Consider the following 21,183-nt stretch of genomic DNA (forward strand, 5'->3'; position numbering starts at 1 on the left):
CTCGGTTGTGTTCCATCTCCTCGTCGTCTAGAATGTCGTTACCAGAGGTTCATGAAGCATTGAGTCACCCTGTAGTCCGCAGGCTTCATCACTTTGTTTGCACGAATAACCTGCCTTTTTCCATGGAGGATGTCAAAAATATCAGTTCCAATTGTTCTGTCTGCTCCAAATGTAAACCGCGTTTCTTTAAATCTAACAAAGTGAATCATCTAGTCAAAGCCACGAGATCATGAGAGCGTATAAGCATCGATTTCAAAGGTCCTGTTTCAGGACCCAAACGTTTCATACTCGTTATAATCGACAAGTATAGTCGATTTCCATTCGCTCATGCGTGTCGTGACATGAATTCTGCGACTGTGATCAAGTCCTCTCTTCATCGTTTTCCCTTGTTGAACTCCCCGAATACGTCCACAGTGATCGAGGTACTTCATTTCTACCAAAAGACGTAACGGTATTTCTGACTCGTAAAGGTGTTGCGACAAGCAAATCAACACCCTATCCAGCGGGCAATGCTCAGTGCGAACGTTTGAATCGAACCCCCTGGAAAGCAATTAAACTCCGTTTAGCAACTCAAAAGTTACCTGAACGTTTGTGGGAACAAGTCCTTCCTGATGTTTTGCATTCGATAAGATCGTTATTCTGCACCTCTACTAACTGTTGTCGTCATGACAGATTTTTCAGCTTTGAACGGAGATCCATGTTTGGTGTGTCGATACCTGATTGGCCCCTGGTCGGTGACACTGTGCTGCTACGGAATTTCGTTCGAAACGAGAGGGATCTTGAAGTCGTCAGAGTAGAAATTCTAGATGCTAACACAAAATATAATTTGATTCGTCACAGGAACGGGATGGAATCAACTGTATCGGTCAAGGACCTGTCCCCTTGTCCACATAAAGAGGACGAGAATATGCCTGATTTTACACTGTAAATTTTGAAGTGTTGCTCAACCCGGAAAATTGAACACGAAACGTGATCCAAAAATTGAACGCCTAGAAGTGTTGCGAAGTGTTTAAATTAAAAGTGTTTACCTAAAAAGTGTTCAGCCTCAAAGTGGCTGGTTGACTAGTCACCGGAACGCAGGGCTCAAAATAAAATCCGATTTTATTGATTCATGAATAGATGACGCTTATAATACCCAACCCGGGTGATTAAATACGTGCAAACATTGAAATTTCCAATAGCTGCTGTGACATGGTTTCATAAATTCAGATCAGCAGTTAAATCCGTTTCCGGAATAGTCCATGAAATCACGAACATCACAAATGATCAAGAGCAAACTCACTACAAATATCATGCAACTCGTTCAATCATGAAAATGAATGCTTGGTGAATTAGGGATAGTGATAACAAAATATCATTTAGTATCTTCAACTTTCGTGACAATGGCATGGAATCAAATTCATTGGTTACGTCCGTTAACGGAAAACATGATCAACACAAATCATTAAAACTTATTTAAAATTGATAAAATTATGGCTTGTAAATTTATAATTTTATTGTAAATAAACAAACAATGAATGTATCAGTTTCACTACCACTACCACGATAAACAAGTAACAAAGTATTTTTTTTACTTTTAATGAAATTGGTCCTGCTAACCAGGCATCAAAAATATTCTTGGGCTTGCATTACAAGTATTTATATCAGGTTGATGCCAATCACTTTTGTTTAAATAACAAAGAAATCGTTTCTTTGAGTCCATACAAATTTTGCAGATTTACAGAAAACATTTTGTTGTTATATACCAATATGCTGCAAAATTTGAAATCTGGAAGTCATTAGGGCACTGGTTCTTGAACATTTTTGGACACGCCCCGTTATGATAGCAAAAAAATTTCACACACCCCTTATCGTCGTATCATGAAATTGAAAAAAACAACCAGAACGCTAGAAATCCCAACTGATAGTTGGATGGCAGTGACGGTAATAGTTGTTGATGAGAGAATATTCAAATATTAAATTCTGACCATACACAGAGAAATAAGTAGAAGCTGCCATGTGCGAAAAAGATTTTAGTTGACAGCGGCTTCACGCCCCTTCAAATGATTTCCCCTGTTTGAGAACCACTCCTTTAGGGTATGACAATCCAATGCATAGTAGCTCAAAACGTCAACAATGTTTCTGAATACTCCATTTTCACTGAAGCAGTTTTATATTCTTGGCATCAGCTGCGATCCAGGATCGGTCAATCTCTGATTCGTGGCGTGCCATGGTGTTTGCTTCTTTTCTACTGGTCGACTCCAAGCTACGCTCCTTGAAAATGTGATTAAATTCCAAAGTTTTGAATATGTCAATGAAAATTCTAAATTTTATGCAGAAATAAATATAAATATTTCACACATGCAGGTTACACAAGCGCAGGAAAGGCGCTCGGGTACATGTGAAATCCTATCACTGAGAAGGACTAAAATTCGCATAACGACTAATAAAATATCTTGAATTAGGTCTGCGTTTTTTTCAATTCGGCCATTTTGACATTTACATTGACATTCAGACGCACAGGCCACAGTGAGAATGCAGAACTGTAACTCAGAATGAAATTTGTAGCAGAACGTCTATGTACGTCTACGAACGGACTATGTAAATTTGTATGGTCCACAAAACAGAAAGATTACGATACCTATTTCAATAAGACATGCGCTTGGGTCTTGGATTGTATTAGCTTGTCTCTCAATTTGGCTTGGAGAAGAAGACAGTTGACTTCATCAACCTCGTTTTGCTGAAAATGTAATTGATTGCAAACAAGATCCGAAAATAGATATAGTAGAATCGTTATTCCTATGGGTTTGGATTTCCATTACAATAATTGACATACGGTAGGCTTTACATATAACTTCGATTCTAAGATTTTATAGCTGCTTTGAATTGAGACGAGAAAATATACCAGACAAAGGACACATTGTTTGTCTTTAGTACAAAAAACTTTGTGACATCTTATCGAAGGTGTTGAATACTTTTCCTTCATTGCAGTAATTGTAATTGTTCTCAATCTTTCAAAATCCTTCCTTCCTGATTAAATTTAATTAACGAAATTATTTGGAATTAGCACGACATGGGAAATGATCTCAATTTGATGTTCCAAGTATAGTTCAGTAAGCAGTAGTTTAAATTCAAGTTACCCCAGCTCTTTACATTCAAGAACACCTCTGTTCAATGTACACAGATCAAGCCTCTCTTCAGCTCATATCGCATATATAGATAGTTATTGAGAAAATTAGGACTGCAAAAACCAGCACAATACATAATCAATGGTGATATATGAAAGGAATAAATAGACTTAGATAATCACATGTTTCCATGGGTTCTTGAGGCAAAAGTATTATCGCAAAAGATGACTGCACCGGCACAAAATCCGTTCAGATGACTCCTCACGTCACTATCAACATTGTCTGTTAGCACAGGCACGGTAGAACCAGGGGGTCTTTTCGAAGAGTCGACACCAGTTGGATGAATTTGAAGATCAATCCAAGACTGTTGAAAAGAAAATACTTGTTTCAAAAATTTGCAATACAAGGGAACTATTCAATATTCGAACAGCTTCTTCGAGGTGCAAAACTTCAATATATAATTGAATAGTATATGCATATTGAAATGAGCCCGAATATTTTCGGCTAAGACTCGTCAGCAACTAGTAGAGAACTCGAAAGAACTTTGTACATCAAAAATCGTATCACAAAATATGACGTCACCAGCATTCAGTATTACGCAGATATCAGACTGGATACATTTGTATGTGACAAAAGGGTGTCTTTCATAGAACAAATAATTATTGTAATGGACACCAATTTTACTCCAGCACGAGTAGCATACATTCCTGGATTGTTATTCATTTTAGTGGAATTTTACCAGCAAACATTCATAAAAATAACCGAATGCAGCAGAATCAAATTCATTATCTAAGGATATACCAGTTTACTTAAGAAACACCGCGATGCTTACCAGTATTTTAAACAACAAATGCATTTCAAGAAGGTGCCAATTGCAATACATACTACCTGCACATTAGGGCATTTTTCATATTCTTTCCATCAGCCGCAACCCAGGCTTGATGAGTCCCTGATTCGTGGCGTGCCATGGCGGCTCTTTTTTTTACTGGTCAAATCCAAATGCTGCTCCTAGAAAATACGAAACATACCAAAATAAAATTGTAAATTTGATGCAGATAGTTCGTGAGAAAAGTAGGACTGCAAAAACCAGCAAGGTACATAATCAATGGTGATATATAAAATGAATAAATAGCCTTACATAATCACATGTATCCATGGGCTCTTGAGACAAAGGTCTGTATCCCATAAGATGACTGTGCCGGCACAAAACCCGTTACGAACGACTCCTCACGTCACTGTCAACATTGGCTGATAGCGCAGGCACGGTAGACCCAGGGGGCTCTTTTCAAAGAGTGGACATCAGTTGAACGAATTTGAGGATCAATCCAAAACTATTGAAAAGAAATATTTGTTGCCAAAATTCGCAATACAAATGAACTGCTCAGTAATCACGCAGATATCATACTGGATACAGTTTTTTTTTCTGCAATAAGTTGTTCGTGACAGAAGGGTGTCTTTCATAGAATAATTAGGTAATGGAATGGAAAGTTGCACATGACGTTACCACCAATTTTACTCTGGCACAGTTAGTATACTTCCTGGGTTGTTAACAATTTTCGTGAAATTTTATCAGCAAACATTCATATAAATCTTTATCACAAAGATAACCGATTGCAACAGAATCAAATTCATTCTCTAAGGATGTACCAGTTCACTTACAAAACACCGTGATGCTTACCAGTATTCCATACAGCAAATGCATTTCAAAAAGGTGCCAAGTTCAATACATACTACCTGCAAAATAGAATTTAGTTCAGTTAGTCAAATTTGGGGATTGGGCAAAACAAATACTACTCCTTGTGATCCATGGTTTGTTGAAAAGATTGTTTGTTTGGCTGTGCTATTATTGGGGCAATTTTTTGGACCTAAAAGGGTAAGATTTTGACTAAAAAATTCAAATTCACACATATTTTGATGATGAAAAACTTAATTTTGACCCCATGTACTTGAATTAGGTGTTTCTCACATAGTGTTAGAATTGTATTACCGGAACTTATCTTTATTTCTGGCTGGAGCTGTCTGTTCTTCTGAAGTAATTTGACCTGAAAAAATATTTTAGCATGAAAATTGACAAATTTTTACATGAAAAAGAACTTATTTTATCGAAATCTGGACCCATGAATAATTCTAGTATTAGTTACATCTCGTATTATGGTAGAAATAATTAAAAATTTGTTGTAGTACAACGAAAGATAGTTTCCTACATTTTCGGGTAGAAAGTGTCTGTCCTAACTAAGTAGCTTGGCAAGAATGAAGAACGTTCACCAGCTGCAGTTGTTGGCCGGCAACACTGAAGTTGTGCGTACACTGCACTCTCTCTCTCATTATGACAAAGTTGTCTACATCGCAATTTTTCATCACACGGTTTCTAATAGAAGAACCAATGCCCACGCAGTCTTGCTTCAGTTAGGATAGTGCAATAGGCTAGGTTGAGTATTTGTTTCATTTGACAGTTTATGATTCACAATGAGCAGACGATGGTCCGTCTACAACGGTAGGACTATAAAGTAGGCTACAAGATGTAAATTGTAAAATGATAAGTTCACCGACAGTGCAATCGTCTATGATACAAACGAAATGCAAGTTGCCAACAAAATTTTGATTTTGTAAAGAATTTTGGCAATTTTTGACCTAACGGTACAATTTTGACAAAATTTTAACCTATTTTGACATGTCAAAAAAATCGCTTTAGTTAACACCTTACCACTTGGAATGAACAGTACAGTGTAAAATGTGTTGCAGTTGAAAAACAATCAAAACCGTTGCATGACTGTCATGCCAGCATTCAATTGCTGACATTGCAGTACTTGTCCACAATGGACCACAATATCGCCTACATAGTGATATTTCTGTGTGGATAGAGAGAACATCCCTTTATCCATATGTCAAAAAAGTTACTTCTATAGCAGCTTCTCATCAGTACCGTAGTACTGGACCTGGTCGCAGCCTGGTATATTATCAGATTCGAAGCTCGATCATCCAGCAATAATATCAGACGAATCATATACTACAAAACATCTAAAGAACATTCATATGAATAAGGGATATCAGTAGCCTACTAAAACATCTAAAACAAACGACGTTACTGCAATGTCAAAACGAGTTCATTTTATGACTATTCTCACATTACATACATTCAATAACATTTACCGCATTTCCATACCTTACAGTACATGGATGTTATGATCCTTTACGCCATCAGGTAGCAGAAACTGCTTCAATATATCCATTTCGCCAAGTTTTTTCGTGTACCCTACTCTCTGCCTGAAGCCTGACGAACTACCAATTCAAATCCAAACTGAAATCGAGCGCGCTCTACCGTAACGAAGGTGGTGACCCCTCTACGTCACAGGGAAATATGTATATTTCATTGAAATATTACCCTTAAACTTAGTGTTGGGTCAAGTGAGCAGGGTTGTAATGACTCGAGTCATGACTCGACTCGAGTCAGACTCGAGTCACGATTTTCTGATGACTCGACTTGACTCGAAACATTTTCTCAAAATACGGAAATGACTCGACTCGACTCGAGTCAATCTGTGTATTGACTCGACTTGGACTCGAGTCATTGCGCATGACTTGAACCAAGTCATATGACTCGAGATTCAGACGGCGAGTACCAACATTTCATTGTAATTTTGAAGGACAGTAAAGTAACCACCCTGTTGGGATTTCGTCTATTGGTACTGATAATTGAAAATGCGACCAGAAACTGTTAAAAGTGAGGAAAATTAGTGTATTATAAATGCGAATCATTCGATATCACAAAACAGAGTTATTAAAAGTGGGTTTAATTGGAAACTGAGCAGTCAACACAATGACTTGGACTCGGACTCGAGTCATAATACCATGACTCGGACTCGAACGTCTGCTAGGTGACTTGGACTCGGACTTGACTCGGTTGTGAATTGAAAATGACTCGACTTGACTCGAGTCAAAACTATAAAAGTGAGATTGACTTGTGACTCGGAGCTTTGTGACTTGGTTACAACCCTGCAAGTGAGTAAGATTATTTTACATATACCATGATTTAATGTGATCTCCAAACGTACCGATGGTTTATGAATGCAAAATTGATGATAAATTACCAAGTATAAATTTTCTTGAAAATAAGCCGCAGTGGCGAAGTGTTACATGTAAACGGAGAAATACGCAGAAGCGTTGCGACGATAATGGCCCAATGCGTTTATATGCCCAAAAAGTGTGTCTGTACGCAGAAAAAGTGTTATGAAGTGTTCAATACGACCTTGCGGATTTACAGTGTAGCTCTGACGAACCGGCGGTCGACACGCGCCCTGAAGAATTCAATGGTCAGGATCGGTCAGCTCAGGCACCCTCAGATCAGCATTCTAGTTCTTGAGCCGCTGTTCAAAGGGACTCTGTCGATACGTCTATCGGTAGATATGACAACGATTCTCACATAATTGATGAAAGATCCATGTATCAGTAGATCGTCAAGAATAAGACGTACGCCGGACTGGTACGGTGATCGCAGAACTTGACTGCTTTACATTGAGCCAATCGTTTAGGCCGGGGAGATTGTGGTGTTTTATGTATCCTCTAGGTGCCTAACTTTTCGTCATTTCCTTTCGTATTTATTTCGTCCGTTTCTCCTTCAGTTGATTGATCATTCTGGTTTAGGGCGTTTCGTTAGTAGCATGTGTTTCCTGATTTACTTGTATTGTTACGTTTTTATTCGTTTTAGCTTAGTCTACACTTCTAGTCAATAAAAGCCTAGAAAACCGTGTGTATATCAAGAGGGTTTATCTCGAAAGGTCACGACAGTTATCAAGGTAATTTGGGCGTGAGAGTTACCTGATTTTCCGAGTGTCCACACCACTTGAGTACACGCTGGTGATACGGTGCGCTGCAGAGCTTTAGGGAATATTTCAGCTATGTAATCTTATTGCTCCGTAAATCTGTCTTCATTGAGTAACTCTTGACAATGTTATGGTGTTTGGTTTCGTAATCTAAATAACTTTTCAAGTTACTAGGTTTGTAATCATCGAATCGTGACACACAAGGCACTGTGGACTACCTCCATTTTTACTGGATGCAAACTCTTTCTACTATTTTGCTTTAAAAGATATATTCCTCTGCTCACACTTTCTTTTCATGCAATTATCTATCAATGATCATTTCTTGGCCAAACTCATGCGGTTATAACTAGCCTTTAAAAGCCCTATTCACCCTTGTCAATCCGGAAATGATCGTGAACCGCGCAAATGTGATTAATTTTTCAAGTTCGTAGTCGAACACAATGAATTGAATTTTGTTGAATGTTGCGAGTGAAACGTTTATGTCAGTGGTTCTCAAAGTATAGGTCGCGGAGGGTCAGAAAATGGGTCGCGACATAGTGATTCAAATCTGTCAAAATTCAATTTTCTTAGTGGATTATTGCTTCATCATACGCATTTCATTTAGCTTCTTAGTGGATTATTGCATCATAAGTGGTTTTCTAAGAGTTTCAATGGCAGCGCAGCTACACTAGGCGTAACTACTTAGCCCAGTAGCTGCTAAAAAGACTAAGTTAAGGAATGGAATGCATTTTGATCGCGAATCTAAGCCTGCGCCAGGCCACTGTTATTCACATGATGCAATCGCACAAGCTCGAGCAGTAATTAGTCTTTACCATCTCCACACACCAAAAATACTACACCATCTTGGCAGACAGTAAAAATCATATTGATTTAAAACAAAATTAATCCAGATTGTTTGTATCAAACGGCAACAGACTATAATTCATTTGCGTGTCTTCACTGTTCGAGTGTTCGTCTTTGAGCGCAAAATGGAGAGATCTTCCACTGTGCTGTAATATGATCTGCGCGCACTTTCGTGATTACATCCTCGCTTTGGTAATTAAGGTCAAGATACCTCGCTGTCATCGAAATTTGTTTGCTACTTCCATCTGATCTGATACATTGTGATTTGCGAGGTGATCATCGATTATCTGCTGCACGAGTCAAGCAAGTCAATCCTAATGTCCAAGTCGTCCACTGTCTTCTGCACCGTGAAAATCTTGCTGCGAAACATTTGTCTCCGGATCTTTCGGCAGTGATGCAGGAGGTTGTTGATGTAGTCAACTTCATCAAATCCAGTGCTGTTAACTCTCGTCTGTTCGAGCAGATGTGTGTCGACCATGGGTCTCAATTCCAACATCTCCTATTCTACTCCAGTGTGAGATGGCTTTCTCGCGGTCAGGGCTTCGGAGCAGCCTTAAATTTGCATTGCTCCAGCTCCGGCTCCGGAGCATTCTTTTATCATACACTAGCTCCAGCTCCGGAGCCGCATTATTTCCACAGCTCCGGCTCCAGCTCCGGCTCCGGCTCTGAAAGGTATCGATGGTGTCTATATCAGGGGTGGGCAACCCGCGGCCTGCGGGCCATCTGTGGCCCGCGAGAAGGTTTTGAGTAGCCTGCGAGCTAATTACCCATTATATTTTCAAAATCCTGTTATATTATCGAAATTGAATTGCTCAGATCATATGGCCAGATTGTGAACTTGCAAGGCGAATCAAAAATATGATTAGTCTGGCCGCGACACTTGGGATATTGATGACTAAAATATCAGTTCCGACGCATTGGCAGATCGATGGTCCGCAGTCACATTTTTAGTAAATCGTCGTACATTACAATAAACTAAAAGAGTAGTAAAATTTTTCTTCACGCTTCGCATGTTGAATTGTCACACGATTTGTTGCTTTGTAGCATACCCACTCGTGAAACTGAAAAAACCGCCTGATTTAGCCGATTGAGTTTAACTTTATTCGCAATTACGAGAGAAAGTCTTTTCGCGTTTGTGCTCGCAGAAAGATCGTCGATGATGAAATGTATGGCACAAATTAATTGTGGTATATTAGCGGAAATCTTGGATATCGACATGTCCAGATGCCGAATAGCCTTGTTCTTGCCCAGCGGCGGAATACAGTCGACCCGCAATATACCCAAGTAATAATGATATCAACTTTGAAATTAATACGCGCCTGTTGCGGCTAGTGGGCAGCGCATTCGTTCGTCAGTTTCATTTGGCCCTTTAGCCGAAAAAGTTGTCCACCCCAGGTCTATATAGATTACTGATTTACCCGTAGGTTAGTTATCTATAGTAATCTAGAGTCTGTCAGCCGTCAGTAACATCGGATGCAGCACCGAAGACATATAGGTGCTGCCGTGTCGGCTTGTGACGTCATAATAATACTTGTCAATTGTCGATTACATCATAGTTAAACTAGAACGCACTTTACTACATGCCATTGCTGTGTACAGTATCAAAATTTTGATGCGGCGTTTTAACACTGGCACTGTACTCGTTAACATTAAGCCATACAGCTCAATTCAATCTTTAAATAAGCGATAAGTATTCAACTGTAACTGTATAATAGGAGCAATATGGACGGACATCAAGACCTGATCAATAGAAATTCGATTTGTGCCAAATGGCCAATGGTTTGACGTTCGATATTGGTGCACTCGTTACCACTTACCAGTACATACGGTGTCGATCAAGTTTATCGGAATCTAATATTTTCCCTTTTAAACGAATCGAATACTCGAATTAAACACTGTGCCATGTACATTGCGCCATGCGCATAACGAATTAAACTATGCAGTATGCACATTGCACATTTACAAGTCACAGCGCGCGATAATCCTGGAATACTAGAGTATCAAGCATACATCAAGAATGAATTTACGAAACAGATGATTACAAATTGGAAATCGCGTATCAAATCAGTAATTTGTCTACAATAGAAAATACCATGGGGTCCTGACATCGCACCGAGTAGCTCGCACCGCGACAATTGTTCGCTGAGTGTAACGGCGTTTTGGGCTACTCTTCTGCCATCCCCGATTCACGCTCGAAAATACTTACTGGAGTGAATGACGATCATGCGCAGTAATGAATTCCAATTCGCATGCATAATTGCATACTCAATAACACTGTCCAATTTGCTCATCCGATTCATAGCAGCGATGAGATGGAATTTCTCGGCTCGTGCTCGTCATATCGACATGTGCAACGAAATCACGTTTTTATCCTTTCTATCATTTCGCATAATACATAGTGATCATTATTTTCGAACCGCACAATTGGCCAACAAGGTTGTGCTGATGATGAAATTGCGGATGTGCCGAATACCCACAATATTCACAGGCATATCTAGCATACCGAGGTTCGGCACTATTGTATGAAAATTGAACATTAAACATATGATTGCTCTGCTGTTAAACCCCCAGGAACACGGTTAGTCGGAAAAGGTAGCGCCAAAGAGGAAAGATTCTGAATTTCGCGAAGGCCTGCGGTTGAATTATGTGAACTCAAAAGATGTGGTTGTTGCATGTATGATAGCATCTTATGAAATACGTCGGAGCCGGAGCTACCCCTCAAATAACCAGCTCCAGCTCCGGCTCCGGCTCCGGCTGAATTTTATCTAGAGCTCCGGCTCCGGCTCCAGCTCCGGTAAAAATGCACGGCTCCGGGCTCCGGCTCCGGCTCCAAAGCCCTGCTCGCGGTAAGGTCTTGCGCCGTCTGGTAGATCTACGAACGGAACTGAAGGTCTTTCTCAATGAAAAAGTACATCGTCACGCCATTCGGTTCGAAGATAAGGAGTGGATGCTAAAAGTATGTTACTTAAACGACATCTTCACCGCACTCAACGATCTTAACACATCAATGCAAGGCAGAAATCAAAACATTATCAGTAGGGCGATTTTTTTTTTACCTAAAAAACGAAAGATTTTGACCTAAAAAATCTAAATTTTGACATTTTTTGACCTTAAAAAACTAAATTTTGACCAAATTTTGACCTACCGTATGCAAATTGGGTGTTTTCCCAAAAAATGTTAGAATTTTACTACTTATCCTCATTCCTGGTTTGAATTGTCTGTCCTTTACGAAGTAGTTTTCCCTGAAAAACTTGTTTGACTCAAAAACTGACAAATTTTTACATGACGAAATATTATTTTAACAAAATTTAGCCCTATGATGAATTCCAGTACATGATGTACTATGGTGAAAATAATTAAAATTTGTTGTAGTACAACGAAAGATACTTTCCTGCATTATCGGCAGGGATATCTAGATATCTAGTTCTAGATATCCCTGATTCACAGGTAAAAAGTGTCCGTCTTTACCAAGTAGCTTGCCAAGGATGAAGATGTGGCGATATAGCGTAGTGGGATAATCCGCAGCTACAACACCAATGGGTTTTAGGCTCTAGTCCGACCGAGGTCGACTCCAGAATTCCTACCCAAGTGCTCCAGAATTCCACCCAAGTGTTGAAGGTTTATCTAGGTTCCTCCTCGCCATCTCATCCGCGTAAGCGGTGTCTTACAAAAAGCATAGAAGTGGGCCGTGCTACAAATTGGCAGCTACGGAATCGAAAATAAGGAATATCGGCCTGGTGTAAATGACCATTGTAGTCGACAAACACCATGAATATACAAACAACAACAGCAAGAAGAATGGAGAAAGAACGTTCAACTGTAGCAGCTATTGGCTGGCAACACTGAAGTTGTGCGTGCGTACACTGGTGACACACCGTGTTGCTTCATTCTGACAATGGTGTACATCTCAATTTTTGTAAGAACCATGCAATGCCCACGCAGTCTTGCTTCACTTAGAATATTGCGGTACGTTGAGCATAACACCGTGTCAAACTATTTGTTTCATTTGACTGTTTATGATTCACAATGAGCAGACAATGCGCCGTCTGCCACGGTAGGCCTATAAAGTAGGCTACAAACTGTAAAATGTCAAACGATAAGTTCACCGATTGTGCAAAATCTACGATACAAATAAAATGCAGGTTGCGAAAAATTCCGTCAATTTTGACATTTTTTGACCTAACGCTAAAATTTTGACCTTATTTTGACTTTTTTGACATGTCAAAAAAAATCGCCCTAATTATCAGTCTCTCCGAGAAGCTGTCTGCTTTCAAAGAAAAGCTGCCGATCTGGAAGAAGAAACTGGAGCGTGGACGAACAGCAGCGTTTCCATCTATGAACGAGTATCTGGAGGAATGGAATCAGATTGCTATTAGCAGATTGGATATCATCAAACCCATTCTAATGGACCATTTGGAAAACCTGATCACGGAGTTCGATCGCTACATCCCAGACAGAAATGAGGCATCTCAGTGGTGGGTCACAAATCCGTTTTTGGCAAGGGTTGACAATTTACCAGAGGATGTTGCAGGACTACAGGAAGAGTTTATCGACCTGCATCATGACCAATTCCATCGACTTCTTTTTTCCTCTGCGTCACTTGGAGAGTTCTGGACTTCGGTTAAAAAGGAAAAGTCAATAATCGGTAACGAAGCAATGGCTTTTCTGCTCCCATTTGCGACCACTTATCTGTGTGAGCAAGGATTTTCCGCACTGACGGTTGTTAAAACCAAGGCTCGCAATCGCCTCGATCCTGGAGACGATTTGCGCATTGCGCTCAGTAAGATAGAGCCGTGCATTGAAAATATTATGAAAGAGAACTTTCAGTTTCATCAATCACACTGAATGAATGATCTGTCTCTAATAAATTGTTCTTTCATAGTACTGTGTACTATAATGGTTGTCTGTGTCTTATCTGAAAAATTAGCAGAGTGGTAACACAAAATTACATTTTTTTATGTTTGAGATTTGGGTCGTGAGGTGATCATGAAACTCAGATTTGGGTCGCGCTCAAAAAAGTTTAAGAACCACTGGTTTATGTGAACTCGATTCGAGAGTTCGATTGCACAGTCTTAACCCTGTGGTGCCACCTTTTCCTAAATTTTACAAACGTAAACCACGAGGAAAGAAAAAACACGAAAACAATACGCATAGCGTTAGTACGGAATAGAATGCCCCGTTTTATAATCAGGTTAAGCCTCTTTAGCAAAATGGCAATCGCCAAAGAGCCGCAATCAAAGGTTTGGAGAGCTGCAGTTTGCCCACCCCTGTTATATAGCTAAGTGGTCGCGATGCCGGTTAATCACGGCTTTGTGAACACGGCTTTTAAAATAAAATAATCGGGCAATTTTTTTGACATGTCGAAATAATTCAACATACTGTCAAAATTGGAGCGATAAGTCAAAAAAAGTCATAATTTTTTTGCATCCTGCATTTCGTTTGTATCGTAGATGTTTTCAATGTCGATGAACTACACCCTATACATAAAGATTATGAATGAACTTATCATTTGACATTTTACAGCTTGTAGCCTACTTTATAGGCCTACCGTCGTCGGCGGCCCAATCGGAAACTTTCAAATGAACTAGGGTGAGATGGTGTTATGCCCAACTTACCTCAATATCCTAACTGAAGGTAGACTGCGTGGTCATTGGTTCGTATATCAAGACGTGTACAATGAAAAATTGAAATGTAGGTAGACAACATTGTCATATTGAAGCAACACGGTGAGTCACCAGCAGTGTACGCACAACGTCAGTGTCGCCAGCCAACAACGGCTGCTGTTGAACCTCTTCATTCCAGACAAGCTACTTAGTAAGGACAGAAAATTTTTACCCGAGAATGCAGGAAAGTATCTTTCCTTGCACTACAATCAATTTTAATTATTTCTACCGTAAGGCGTGATGTAACTACTGGAATTCTTCATATTTCCAGATTTCGTTAAAATAAAGTTTTTTTTATTTAAAAACTTAACAGTTTTAAGTCAAAAAAGCTTTTTCAAACCAAACTACTTCGTAAAGAAAGACAGTTCAACCAGGAATGAAGTTGTTAAGTAGTACAATTCTAACAATATGTGGAATACACCCAGTTTGCACACATTAGGTCAAAATGTGGTCAAAATTATGTTTTTTTAAATAAAAAAAATGACAACATTTTAGATCAAAATCTTACGTTTTTAGGTAGAAAAATTTCCCTAGTGATTACGTAATGCCTGAACCAGAGGTCTCAAACTCAACTTCCTAATTTCTGATGACGCCTCGGGCCACAGCATCAATAATAGCGGTATTCAATGTATAATATCCAAGTAGGCCTTATTTCAGGGCACCTTGCAGACATGCATTCCACAAACATCTTGAAAATGTAATTTACTATTATACTATTCAGGCTTGGCACGAAATAATCATAGTCTCAAATATTTGAATAATTTTTTTTTTTGCCGGGCATAATTTGATGAAATAATGAGTTATAGACATCATGCGAGAGGGCGCATGATTACATCGTAAAAGCTGCCGGGTTAGTATTGCAGCTAGTGGAACTTTGAGATGCCGCAATTTTTTGTAAAATATCTTAAAATTTACTAACGATTGATCTGATATCGGAGCATGTGAGCGGTGTAGCCTAATCCGGATTATATAGTCGTGATAAGTAGGCAATTGTTACTGTCGTTTCCAGAGTCAAATGGATCCAGCGTTGGATTTTCTTCGATTAATATTGTAACAGATCAGTAACAACTTAAATTTAATCATTTTTGTGCCAATTTAATAGCATTATTTCCTAACCTTTTTAGCGATCGTACCCCTTGTGCTTTCAACAAGATTTTCCGTGACCCTGTCCATTTTCAACACAATTTTTGATGGTACATATATAAAAATCAGAAATCCCTTTCACATAAAATCGCATGTAGCGCGAAGAATATTTTCCAGTTGAATTAATCGACCCAGAAAATATTCCACAGCATATAGGCCTATTTCCACAATGCATCTCGTACCCCCTGATTTGGTGCTTCGTATCACGAAGGAGGGGCGGTCCCCTGGTTAAGAACCCCTGAAATAGAAATATCCAATCGCCGAAGAATCCATTGGTGTTTGTATACTCTACGCACGACAAGCTACAGCCTTTTGATATATTAGTATTCCTCATGACAGTTTCATAGATTATTGCATCCGTAGGATTACCAAGTCACTATTCCGAGACGAAAGTCCTTCTCTGATTTCAACGCTTGACCCGACTCAACTCGAGTCATTTTTAATTTATTACCCAGTCTATCCAAAATCGAATAATTTGACGAAAGATCGCACCAAACAAAATGACAATTTTCAGTCACGAATCATCAACGGGTCATGTTTTATCATCACAAACTAGAAACGTGCCGTAATAGCGATCTTCCACCGCATGGTAGATTTTAGAAGTGGCGTGATGGTGAAGTTTGTATAGATTTCAGGTTTTTGCAGTAGTTTTTAGAGTTAACTTCAAGTTATTTAATCTAAAAAAGAGATATGACACTTGAATTTATTGTGGAATACTTTAAATTCCAAAATGCCTTTGTGGGCCGCACAAAATGGCCGCGTGTTTGAGACCAATGACCTGCCTAGACGCTGGTGTATGTTTCAGCGTTTGTCGACGGCTGACGGCTAGCTATCTTGCAGAAATATAGTTACTACCGCCGGGCATGGTATGGTATGGAATGAAATGGGAAAGTTACATACTCCATACCTGCCTCAACCGTTCCACACCATGCCATAGCAACTTTCCTCCATACCATATTTGATACTGTTTCCATACTTTCGCGGCTGCCCAACCTCTTGGATAATATTCTATTTTGATGTGTTGAGATTTTCCCGCGCCTATGTTCTGATTATTTTGAATAAAAGTATTCATGTCAACAGCCCTGATTGACCAATTCCATATCCAAATGCTTTGTGTCATATGTCAGCGATGTAGGTTCTCTACAAAAACTTCAACTCGATGTTATGCTGGGGTGCGGTTGGAAGCAATGATCTGCGTTGCAGAGATGAATAGTTCTCGATTTCAAATTGCGCAGGCTTCCGCGTACGACTTCAAAAAAATACAATAATCTCTTTAATACCAGATCGTGAAATGATTTGAGAACCTTGTTAAGGTTTGATTGAATTCATTCTGATTGGATTCAGTCGATAAATAGGCTATATCAGACTGCATTCGTTTTCTTCCACTACAGGGATTGAGACAACTCTCAACGGTACCCAACATCTTCAATGAAACTTACTTCAAGCTAATCACAAAAAAATCATATCCTTTACATCAGGGCTGGCCAACCCTTGGCCCGCCGGCCACATGTGGCCCGCGAGAAGGTTTTGAGTGGCCCGCGAGGTAATTTCCGCATTTTGTAATATTATCAAAAATGGATTGCACAGATTGTGAAGTTGCAAGGCCAACCAAAAATTTGATTAGTCGGGCCGCAACACTTGAGATGTGAAGACTAAACTGTCAGTTTTTACGCATTGGCAGATCCATGAGTCAGTCACATTTTGGTAGATCTTTGTACACTACAATAAAGCAGAATAATTTGCGATAGATTTGTCAAAAGTAAAAATTTTCTACACGCTTCGCGCAACATGCTGTTACTCGATTTCTTGCTTTTAATGTTGTTACCCCTTTGGAAAATGAAAGAACGCCTAATATATCCGATTGAGTCTAACTATATTCGCAATTACGAGACAAAGTGTCGTTCAACATATGCGACCTTCGTTTGCGCTCTCAGAAAGACCGTCGACTATAAAAGCTAGGCACAAAATGACTGACGCATGTTGGTCGAAGCTTTCGATATCTATAGGTCCAGGCGCCGAATGGTCCAGTCCTTGCAAACTGAGCCCAGTGATATACAACAGGCGCGCAGTATGGTCAAGTGACAATATTATTGACCTATGAACTACGAAAAAATTTCGCGTTTCGCGCGGCTAGTGGCCCGCGCAATATAGTTCGTCAATCGAATGTGGCCCTTCGGCTGAAAAGGTTGGCCACCCCTGCTTTACATTCTTAAAAACCTGTTCCGAATGAAATATAAGATCACAAATAATTTCTATCAGCTGCGCCAGGCATGCTTTTTAGGCTCTGCGGCTCCGTGACGGAATGTTTGATTACGAAATTGCTTGATTTGCCTCTGAACCCCTAACTGATTTGCGGGGGTATCGACCAAGGTTTCGGAGATTTGAGATACCCGAACGATTTTATTCGCATCGCGTGTTAAAACAAACCTGTTTAAAACAAGGCCCTTGTTTAAAACATGTTTTTTAAGCCATGACATGACGAATATACAATTATGACGTCATAGTGGATAGACATTGACGATTGAAAATATAGGGTAAATACTAAATATATAGCTTCTTCGACGAAATATCTACGTACTACAGCTGTTGAACCGACCATTTTGATGGTTCCGACCCTCCCATATCGTATACGTCGGCTTTATCGGACGGTAATTGCTCGTAGGCTCATATCACATGTTTTTTGGAAAGTATTCATACAATTATGACATGATTTTACAAGTTGAAAAAAACTCATTTTTTAAAAAGGCTTTTGTTTAAAACACTATTTGTTTTAAAAACAACCCTATATACAGTACGGCGTGGGAGTAGCCTACACTTCATTTATGATGTTATGAAATCTAGACTCAAAAGCATTATAATCATGGCGTCATTGCCGAAAATGAAGACACGTTAAAATCAGACACATTTGAAAAATAGGGCATTGTAGTTCTATCAGACACTTCCCTTCAAAATAAGGACATATCCGATAACCATGGCTATGATACAATCGTTGGTTTCAAGTAAACTAAATCGTATCGCTGCTAGTGCAACATATTAAACAAGCCTAGCAAGGTCAACTGAAATTTGAAAATAATGTTTTCTGAACCGGGATTATCGCGATTATTCGAGGAAATACCGCATAATCGCTCTCTGGCGTCACTGATCTCATATCTTTTGAAGTGCATTGTTTCAATTATATCTGAAGCGATCCCGATAGCTCTCATTGTCAGGTAAATACAGGGATATTATATTACATAAAGCTTTAGCTTTATTGCTCTTTCGTTATTAGGTGTTTCACAAAGATGACTTCCATGGCGCCATGCGGTTCTGGTTTATGACCAATTACAACGACGATATCGTGAGAACTTACGCACAACAACACTCTTTAAATTTCGTGTGGTCCCATATAGTTAGGCTTACCATATTTCGGAAATGAAAAAAGAGGACACTTTTTCAGAAATTTCAGACATGCAAAACTGGAGAAGAATTCTCAAAAACCGGTAAATTTCTCCCACTTCATGATCGGTTGACTAAAAAAAAAAAAGGTCATCACTTCCGCTCAGAGCTCAAAATCACGTTTTTCACTCCACATTGCCAGGTGGATCACTAAAAAAAAAAAAAAGAAAAAAGGTCTTCTTCTCGCTCAGAGCTGAAATCACCACTTTTTCCTCCGAAATACCCGCCGGAGCTTCACTTCTGCGCTAATTTGCGGCATATCACTCGCAATTTCCTCTAAATCTGACCTAAATTTTCAAAAAAGAGGACAAAATCTCAAAAAGGAGGACAAAAGGGCGTCCTCCGAGGACACTTTCAAAAAAGTCAAAAAAGAGGACAAATCCTCTTAAAAGAGGACGTATGGTAAGCCTACATATAGTCCTTCATGCAGGTGCATTGACCTCGAGATATAACGGGGCCATTGTTTTCTGTAGCCATGTGATAACAATTGTACGGAGTTACGATCAGTTTCTGTGTCTTAGTAATGGAACACAAGCAGTTCTATTTGTACACCACGAACTGTCATGCTATACATTCGTTGTCTAGCTATATTAGGCGCTGCAGTTGGATTTCTTATCTAATAACAGAGTAGCGATCTTGCAGTTATGGTACGAGTCTGTGGTTACAAGGACTGACGTACTCGAGTGAGGTAATTGCCTTTTATTTGAATGCTCATTAGGGTTGCCAATAATTTGGAAAATCTCAAAAATGATGCGTGTCCATGTGTCATTCTATAGATCATTGATAAAAAAAAGTCAAGGAGCCAGCAATAAGCTCACTGGAAAGTCGTTAAGATTTGTCTAAATGCGTTTGAAAGTAGCTGCTGTAAGGAGGCGTGCCAACGACCATAGAGTGGCGAGAAGGCTAGTAATCACGAATCACGGCGCTTGATTAGCTAATCAGCTATGGTTGAATGATTACGGCGGTGGCGGCTTGCTGATCAGTTGTTCAAGGAGTCTGCTAACGGCGGTGAATCTGTAAGCGAATTATAGGTTGGTCCGCAAATGATGATGTAAGATTAGTTCAGGATATGTTGAGCAACGAATTACATGACGAACAAAGGACAGCAGCTTCACAAAAACGTTTAAAACATGACTGACTGGCTTGTTGTTAACTTAACCGTTGTAGTCTGCATGCCTTGTTTTCATCGAGAGAAAGCACAAAAACACGCGAAGAAATATTGCAATGGCGTTTATGCAAGTGGCGTTCGAATTTCTAGTTTCAAAAGCGATGTACCATCATTGAATACAAACATAAAGCTTAACAATGACACCATAGTGTCCTATATGGTGTCGACACAAGCAAATCGCACGGTTCAATGAAATTGTATCACGTCACAGTTTCCATTTGGCTACAGGCAATTTGACGGTGATTTTTGACCGGCTTGCCGAGCATTAAATTTGATGAATTGGGTATCAATCGAAAGCTGACGCTGTACTGCTTGCGAAAATATAAATTTTATTCCACTCATGGCCCTGGAACCCCCACAATCAGCCCCAAATTATTCATTGTCGAGTAGATTGGCAGTGTGACGCAACAATGCTGTCTGGCGAAACGAGAGACTAGCTCAAGAGCAAGGATGCGGCCGAGCGGCGAGAGTGGGATCAGCTGACGTCGCGGCAATAGCAATGTGCAACCGCGGCACAGAGAAACGCTGCGCTGTTGATACCTTTTCTATGCGCTTCGGTACAAGCGAGCACACACCAGCCTTTCCTTGACTTGTAAGGGTAGAACTGGGTCCACGGAATGTATTAGGGCCCTACCAATTTTCGCGCAATATCCTCCAGCTGATAGAGATATGTAGGCTACGTCTAAGTAGTCTACATTGGATATGTCAGATTATTATGATATCGATTGCCTTAGCCCGCTTGTTGCGTAGGGCTCCAGAGACACGTCGCGCTGTTGATGGCGGGTGTCGATACTTTCTATAGTCGCTTTTATGGTTAAGTGTGAGCAAGGGGCATTGAGCATGAGCAATGAGCATCCATTACAAGCTTTTATTTGATCCGTATGGGTAGGACTTGGTCCGCGAATGCAGCAGGTAAAATGTTGATTGTTGAATAAAGTTTAACAGCAGGAGTGTCGAATTAAACTGGGATCGCTGTCCGGATTCAATCCGTTACTAGAAAGCTT

The 21,183-nt window shown here is 39.8% G+C and overlaps 1 protein-coding gene and 1 long non-coding RNA gene across 3 annotated transcripts in view; one reads left to right on the plus strand and one right to left on the minus strand.

Moving 5' to 3' along the window:
- LOC145446946 (uncharacterized) overlaps positions 1-21,183 on the plus strand; it is a 156,931-nt gene that overhangs the window by 92,262 nt on the left and 43,486 nt on the right. The window lies entirely within an intron of this gene.
- On the minus strand, positions 1,734-6,493 carry LOC145447086 (uncharacterized). Of its 2 annotated transcripts, XR_013917448.1 has the most exons (6): positions 6,271-6,493; positions 5,095-5,149; positions 4,786-4,841; positions 3,996-4,115; positions 2,621-3,471; positions 1,734-2,253 (listed from the first exon to the last, which is right to left on the minus strand). It is a non-coding gene; the product is annotated as an uncharacterized LOC145447086 (long non-coding RNA). The 2 variants fall into 2 exon arrangements; XR_013917449.1 differs by lacking the exons at positions 4,786-4,841; positions 5,095-5,149; positions 6,271-6,493 and adding an exon at positions 4,246-4,639 and having other exon boundaries at positions 1,735-2,253.

Source organism: Botryllus schlosseri, chromosome 9 (genome assembly GCF_051294905.1).
Source record: "Botryllus schlosseri isolate E-star chromosome 9, Bs_hap1, whole genome shotgun sequence".
Lineage (NCBI taxonomy): Eukaryota > Metazoa > Chordata > Ascidiacea > Stolidobranchia > Styelidae > Botryllus > Botryllus schlosseri.